This window comes from Zerene cesonia, chromosome 23 (genome assembly GCF_012273895.1).
Source record: "Zerene cesonia ecotype Mississippi chromosome 23, Zerene_cesonia_1.1, whole genome shotgun sequence".
Lineage (NCBI taxonomy): Eukaryota > Metazoa > Arthropoda > Insecta > Lepidoptera > Pieridae > Zerene > Zerene cesonia.
Genome location: NC_052124.1, coordinates 1,601,997 through 1,611,123, shown reverse-complemented (window position 1 = coordinate 1,611,123; position 9,127 = coordinate 1,601,997).

Genomic DNA, 9,127 nt, shown 5'->3' with positions numbered 1-9,127 from the left:
CTAACATAGTTTTTAAGAATTAATTGTTACTAACAAAATGAGTCTGAGTTGCTCGAAATTAAATAAAAATAAAAATAATAAATAAATAAATAAATAAATAAATAAACGTACAGAATCGTATCCTACTAATATTATAAATGAAAGTTTGTGAGGATGGATGAATATGTGTATGTATGCTTGTTACTCTTTCACGCTAAAACTACTGATCCGATTGAAATGAAATTTGGCAAGTCCAGCTATAACTATAACTGGAATAACAAATAGGCAGCTTTTTATCACGATATTCATACGGAATACAGGCTTACGTGGGTGGAACCGCGGGGCGCAGCTAGTAATCGCTATATATCTTATTCGTATTTTTTACTAAACTCTATATTCACATCCCTAACTTCGCGCAGATGGCATATACCGCATCACTAATGTGGGCATTGTGCCCATGAAAACATACCTAATTCTAAACTTTGGCGCGCGTGTGGGTGGCAAATGTAGGTGGATGGTCAGTTAGGGTTGCACACTGAAAGTTTTTAGATAAAAAAATGCGTTAGTTATTATTATTAAAATTAAAGTATTTTAAACCAGAAAAAAGAAGACACCTCGAACCAACATTTCACACGAAAAACACATCAAAACATAATATATATATATATATACATATACTCTGGGGGTTTAGGTCAGCGTCACAAACATGTACACGTTTTATTTAATAATACATGAAATTTTCGGATTTACTAAGTAGAGGCTTTTTAAAAATTAATTAAAATATGTCCCTCCGAATTCGTTTAAAGTTTGTACGTATAAAAGGGACATAAAAACCAACGGGTATGGTGTTGCCATAACATTATACGAGAGTTACCTTAAAAACTCGCATATTACAGTTATATTAAAGTTAATATGTGCGATTGCAGTGTAGGCCTGAGTTCGAGTGATTTTGTTTTGCTTGTACTGTGCAAATTGTAACTTAAACATTTATTTTACCGACATTAAAGAAGACACTACCAAATTCAACTGGTTTTCTGTGAAACCGATTTTGACGATTCTTTTATTTATGTGAAAACAGTTACTGTATAAAATATCTGTATCTTTCTTTTTATACGGGAATTAACTGTTTCTCGTAGCTTCGCCCACGCGGTGTTAATAAATTTTCATGGTACAAACTTTCATGCCCTATTATCCCCTTGGGGTAGAATTTCTCAAAATCCTTTCATAGAGGATGCCTGTGTTTTAACATTTCTCTACATGCAAAATAGGCTGTGCGTTTATAGATCACTAGCTGCGCACCGCGGTTTCACCCGCGTAAGTCCGTATCCCTTAGGAATATCGGGATAAAAAGTTACCTATATGTTATTCCAGTTGTCCTGCTGTCTACGTACTAAATTTCATTGCAATCGGTTCAGTAGTTTTTGCGTGAAAGAGCAACAAATACACACTAGTAGAAGTAGAAGTAGGACTAGTAGGACTATGTCAGTCAGTCACCTTTGACTTATATATGTAGTTATATTAAAATAATCTGGTAATATTATGATTATGATTGTTATTCAATGGTTATTTGGTACCGCTTTCCCTCTTAACAATTTAGATAAGCGAGCAACATTAGACGTGGATTTTTATGATGTTTTCTTATCCTTTATGTTTCGTGTAAGTATATATTACATTATTAAATAAAAATATATATGATAGAGAAGGTAAAGTTAATTGCTTATCATCCAGTTCTGAATAGCTTTTTGTGTTTCTTATTTTAGCCGCAAAAATTCGGATTAAGACAGTAATATCTAAAATCAGAGCACACACCTATCCATCCAATATACATACAGAAATTTATTATCACCACGTGTTATGTACATTATATTAGTCGAATATTTTGCAGCCTAGTAGTTTAGTAGGAGTATAGTAGAGATAGTAGAATGGTAGTATTTATCTACTGGAAATTTCATCAGGTTCCAATTTAAAGCGTACAATAAATGAAGGCCCTTACGTCTCTTCTTAGCACAGTATTAAATATAGACGACTTGTAAAGAGTTCCGACCTACTAAACTCATAAAATGAAGAATAAAAGATAGTGCTCAGGTCATTGCCCTAGATGTAAAGTAGGCTGGGATTTATAAACGTTTTAATTTGTTTGAGAGGCAAAGAAATTGTTAATATTGTGCGCATAGTGCATTTGGGATTAGAAAAGTCCTTTCTCATTATGTTTAAATAATTGAAATGTGGAGTATAGTAATTGTAATTGGGACATGGTTTTTGTATGTTAATGTGAATGTTTTGAATATTCTGAAAATGTCAATAAATAAATATCCTACTTCCTACTAATATTATAAATGCAAAAGTTTCTAAGGATGTGTGTGTGTGTTTGTTGCTCTTTCACGCAATAACTGCTGAACCGATTGCAATGAAATTTGGTACGTAGACAGCTGGACACATGGAATAACATATAGGCAACTTTTTATCCCGATATTCCTACGGGATATGGATTTACGCGGGTGAAACCGCGGGGTGCAGCTAGTTATACATATAAGTATATATATAATTTTGTATATTTCATGTACGGACAAGTAGGTGATCAGCTTTATATTGTAGGTACTTGATTGAGAATGTTTGCTTTATTTGTTTATATAGAGGGCGAAAGCTGGACCTCTTGAATATAACGTTTATACACTAGTCAATATTTTAACTAAGTAAGCAGTTGGCGTGATTGATGTGACTACAGAGTTTCTTATGATAAATAAAAAACTATGTTATGACGATTCAGAAATGCTTCTAGAAAAAGTCAAATTGAGTTATGTTTGAGTTTGAGTTCGATCAGTTTGGGTTGATATAAGTTTGTAATGTCGAAAATGTAATACGAAATTCCTTTATTAAATTACTATGTACTCCTCAGTAAATTAAGCAATTTTTTGTAAATTTGTAGTTTTGAATATGTTTCATACAAAAGTTATACATTACTAAACATTTCCTATTTATTATTTGTTTTAAATAATCGTGTAAAAATATAGAAATTGACATTCAGACACAAAATGGCTCTCTATGTCTAAAAGAATTATTAAAATCGCTTCATCAGATCCAGATATTATCCCCGACAATGTTTCAAACTCACATACCCATATGTTATGTACCCACAGATGATAATATGCAAGCAAGTCCGCAAGTCTAAAGAGTATACAGATATTTTATAGCAAAACATTCATGGCACGAATTAACTGATTGTGCGAATTATTGCGAAATTAAATAGCCTTATTAAAACATAATTCATAAATCATTCGCTACAATGCCTTTGTATGAATAACATTATTTAATTTACGTATTATTTTGTAATATTTAAATACGGATTATAGGCGCGGTGGAAGTATATTTTTAGTGTATTTTGGTTACATATGATGTGTTATTAACTATAATTACTGCTTTTGTTTCATATGCTTTGTTTTTACCGACATATTTTTTTATTTTCAGTGTGGGAGCCGAGCACACTTCGACATGAATTGGGCCAGCTCGCATCGGGGAAACAGTAGCATGCTACTGAGTTTTGTTCTGGGGTACCCGGAAGCCTGTATCCTTTCCGTTACCCTTTCCAGTTCCTTTATTCCTACCATCTATTACCTTTCTAGCCCACGCTTATAAAATAAAGGAGGTAATGATGAATTAGAAGGTCCAAATTGTCAAACATAAAATCATGTAAGATTCACACTTAAATCACTTAACCAATTTTGAAAAATAGCTTAGACTTTGGGAAAGACTATACTACAATAATAAATAATAGGTTATTCCTTATCATGTTGCGCGATATAAACGAAGTGGGCGAAGCCGCGGGCGGAAAGCTAGTATGGTAAAAATCAAGTATAAAAATTACCTATTTACACACTTTTGTGTTTTTTTAACACGCTTTTATTAGCTTGGCCTGTATCTATGTATGTATGTATGTATGTATGTAATGGAATCTTTGAACATCATTATCATCAATTTCCAGAAGTCTGATTAATTTGAAACTTTTTCATATACATGACCCGGTTCTACTAATTAGCGTTAACTCGAGCCATATGCTCTGATTGTCACATATAGTATCCTTTTGTTTCCCGCCTATCAATGCGATAGCGATCGCCATTTGTATAATATAGCAAATATCAATAAACACGTATTCCTAACCTTACTACTTGATTTGTCAACATCGTTCATTGTGTTTTATTTTACGCGAGTATTTATACATTTAGAACTTAAGGAATTTTTATATCATTTTATTATCGTTATCGTTTCCTCAGTGTTACAGTTTAAGGAATAAAGCTTTTTAAGTACATAATCGTCAACAATAGCACTACTTTCTTTAATATAATAAATATTTGCCACCGTAGTTATATAAAGCTGTAATTCACATCCTTTAAAGTAGTTAAGATATATGTCAGAGTATCAGATTTGTACTCGAATAATAATCAATATTAAAATTAAGAACAACACTTAAAGAAGTACTCTAAGACGTAATTATAAAAACATCCGACGAACCTGACCGAAAAAAGCAACATATAATTTTATTGTATCTAAATGTCATTCATTGTAATTAAGTAATGTATTTCATTGTAATTGTGACATATTATATATCATTTATAACTTTAAGTGAGATGTTATATAATGTAAAAATTAATAGTTTAATAATTAATGTTATTGGTGTAAAACCGATGTAATTATAATTATAAATAAATTGTGTTTTTAAAGGCGGTATGATCTACCAAAGCATCATACGAAACAGGACGCACTAACGCAGAGATGACTCGCATAATTCCTTGAACACGTGTATCACAGCCAAGAAAACTCAAACAATAAGGTATCCAGGATGCTGCACTGGCGTTCAGCTGCAGTGAAATAATTAACTGCACAATTAACGTAACGTCAATACAGACGTTTAATTAAAAATGACGAAGTAAAACGGAACAGCCGACCTAAATAGAACGTTCTAGAATTTATTTATTCACGAGACCCATTCATGGGCCGGAGCGGTGTATATTGCCGAAATCTCAGCGTGAGTTTGGTTTGCATCTCTAAGCAATCGAATAATGGATTGCTTGGTGCTTTTCCGATTTTGGCCGTTTTCAACCGACTTCTAAAAATCTGTTTTTACCTCATAACTTTTTATTTGGTGAACGGATTTTTGTGATTCTCATTTGAAAGCTGGTGCCTTTCACGTGTAGGTACCTATTTAAATTTGATCTAGTTCCGACAGTTTGAAGGCCGTTTAATTATTTTTTAATAATAAATTGTTTTATACGTGATACCTACTTGAGTGTACAAATATCTCTGGTTTCCTTTTTTGTCGAAAAGGTGAAGCACTCATATGAATTTGACAATGTTTTTAATACTATTTAATCTTATATTAACACATGTTAGGTATAGATAAGATAATGGAAACATAAAATACAAAAAGTATTTATAAAATACTATTTATGGAAGTTAAAAAATATAGTTATATAGATAGTTCAAAATTTACAAAACTGAAATTAATTAGTTCACTTAAAAATTAAAAAATGCACTTCTTGGAATTTTTTTGAAATGATAGTGTATAATATATGCAGTAGTGTATACGGTGTAATATTTTATTTTATCATTATGACATATTTAGTTCCTATCACAGTCTATTCTTTGCATATTAATTTTATAAAATAATGTCGATGTTTCACATCTGCCAGGCGTTCCGTGACGGCTCACATTTTTTTATTCGTTATTTTTATACGTCGCAGAGAGAAAGAGAAGCAAAACAAGAAACATCATCTCTCCCTTGTATTTTATGTACAATTAGTTTTTGTTAGTGTATGCGGAATGTAGACCAAAGTTGAGGATATGAAAGCTGTGGGTTGTGTGAAACTTTAAAGTATATTGTATGCTACAACTTTGTTGAAATTCAGGCATATTGTGATAAACCAACGTCGCTACATAGAATGAAAAAGCTTTCCGCCGTCTGTGGGTCTGTAGATAATGTTTAGATTTATAAAATTACATAATAAATTTTGATGGGGTTTTAATATATAAAATTATTCAAGAGGGAGGTTTATATGTAACATCTGTAAAATAGTGAAGGATCACTGTTATTTTGAAAAATGTATTAAAGTTGTGCTATTGTTCTAATTAAAACATGTTATTTTTTCTTAAAAAAATCTCATACATACATCGTAATATAACTAATGAATTTATAACTATAAATACACAATATTTTGAATAAAACTAAACGGAACACTAAACTTTCGCCGAATCCACGAAGTTAAGAAATGATTTCTTTTGATGAAAATAATTCATGAATACAAAAGGTTGTATGTATGTTCTGCTTTCACTCAAAAACAATTGAAGCTGTTTCCATGAATTCAAACACAGATAGACGTGTATTTAAATATTACTCAGAGATGAGTATATTCTATTTTGTACCACGAAAATGTAAAATAAGAGATGAAGAAATAAAGATAGTTGTGTATCGTCAATTAAACGTAATGTAATTGTGGTAGTCGAGCACGCATCGGCACGAATTGGGCCAGCTCGCACCGGGGAAGTACCACACCCCCACAGAAAAACCGGCGTGAAATAGCATACTGCTGTTTCGCTCGGTGAGTGGGGGAGCCGGCGGCCCATATCCTTTGCCTTACCCTTCTAAGTCTATTGCCGACGGTGACATAAAAAATATATATTACGGATAACTTTTTAAAGATCTCACCTTAATTTATTTATTTATTATTTTAGGATAGCCCTTGGCGAATTAAAATAAACTGGCAACTGATGATTGGCAACTTAAATTAGAATAACAAATTGGCATCTGACAACATCGCAGTTATTTGCTTGTCTATGCTTATACGCTACAATGTGAGTGCCGATATGAGATACAAAGTGTCTATGTCCACGGGACGCAAAAAGGGCGATACAATGGCCGAATTTCACAGCTGACGCGGACTTTCTGAGCTATCAAACTCTTATCAGGGCTAGTGAATAGAGAACTTTACTGAAACGTTATGTAAAACGTTCGCGAACTTAGATTAATGTATACGTTGTAACATCCATCCATCATGGGAAGTTTGTGTTTTGTGCAGCGAATATTCCAAATTAAGAATTATACTGCAGTCTACATTGCATGGAAGTCTTGCAAGTCATTGATATTGTATATATTTGGGAATAGGAATATGGTTTTGATTTAACTATATTATTGTATTCTGTACTAATATATTAAAACTGAAGAGTTTGTTTGTTTGTTAGAACGCACTAATCTCAGGAACTGCTGGTCCGTTTTCAAAAAATTCTTTTAGTGTTACATAGCCCATTTATTGAGAAAGGCTATATATGTACTACGGGTGAAGCCGGAGCGCAACGCTAGTATTAAATATAAAAGTATAGATAAGATAACTATTTTTATTATTACGTATCACACTAAAATCATAAATGTAAAAGTTTGTTTGTTTGGATGTTTGGTCGTCAATCACGCTGGAACTGCTGAACGGATTTTGACTAAATTTAGTATACAGGCAGAGTATGAGCTGATTGGGTGATAGGATACTTTTTATCCTATCAAATGCTCCCTTGGGATAATACAGGAATCTTGATATCCGAGGGGAACTGGGAGGAACGTCTAGTAGGTGTTAAGAAAGAAATTCTATATAATTTGGATTTAGCCCAAACTTATGATTGCTTAAGTATTTATCTGTTTGCTAGATTGTCTGTTGTATGTGCGTCGATCCCGTGAAAACCACTAGGCAGACAATTCATGAAGTTACGAATCCAAAACGTTTTGTTAATTAATTTATTTATTTACAAATCAAAAACCTTTATGGGAAGAACCCAATACGATATTGACTTACTCTAAATATACACAATAACTAATCCTAAAAGACGTCAGTTAAAACACATGTTATCAATAGTTCATTACAAGAGAGTTCCAAGTTAAATATTCGAATAGAAACACTATAGAACCTTGTTTTAAGTCGTATTGTGAATGAGAGAATGCAATCGCTTGTGTTTGACCCCTTTGTTTATTGCATTCGTGAATGCTTTAAGCACAGACGATATAATACCACAGATAACATAATACTATAGCTTAATGCTTGTTTATTTGCATTATATGCAAAGTGATTTGTAATTGATTTTGCTGTCTGTACTTCAGCAAAATGTTAATACGGTGAATTTAAATTATTTACGGCTAACTGTTTTCTCCGGTTTTGTCCGTGGTACATAGTATGTATCTATATAACTCTACTAAGTTGCAGCTTACTAATGGTGTAAGAATTTTTGAAATCGGTCCACTTAGTTTATATGTGGAGACATTACAAACTTACCTACTTCCATACATATCTTTTTCCTTTATAATATTAAGGATAGATGGATTTTGTTAGTTAGGATGTTAAAATTATTGTGGTTTTGTTTTGTTTAGCCGCTTTATATAAATATTTTGATAATTAATTCGCCAACAAAAGGCACTTTATTTATAAATGAATTGCTCTTCTTATGAAATAAAAACTGTTTAATAGTATTCGATTTTAATTCAGTTCAACCCGACCCAGTCAGGGATAGATGAAAACTTAAGTTCAAAAGCTTATAAATCTCACAACTTAATGTATAACTTACGTCCATATTATACTAAATAAATGAATAGTTCCCAAACTCTCCGCTAGGGGCGCTATACTATTGTTGTGAGTTGACGCTGTCAACACGAAATTGAGGCTTAAAATCTTAAAGTGGGTAAAGTAAAGCCTTTATAGTAATTAGTATGCGCAAGTTGCATATACGAAACTTGTGTAAGTAACGGGCGGGCTACGTGTGCCGGGTTTTAGTTTAATCAAGTATAGTTGTTGAGAATTTTAATGGAGTTAATGACTCAGTTGGTTCGAGTTTTTGGTTTAAGATAAATATGGTAAAGGACAGTGTTTTCTTAATTTTTTATGTAATGGAAGGCTACTGAGCTGGTGGGTCGTCTGACAGTAATCGATCACCGCTGATGACAATTTGCAGGGGAAAACCCGATGCAAATGTGTTGCCCGCTTTTAAGATGTAAGATACAATAATCGTGTCGTAAAATCACTGTATTGCGACGCAAAATATAGACAAACGTACATACATCTACTCATTTAAATAATAGTAATGATATTGATAAGGATTTTTATTTATATAAATCTTCTACTAT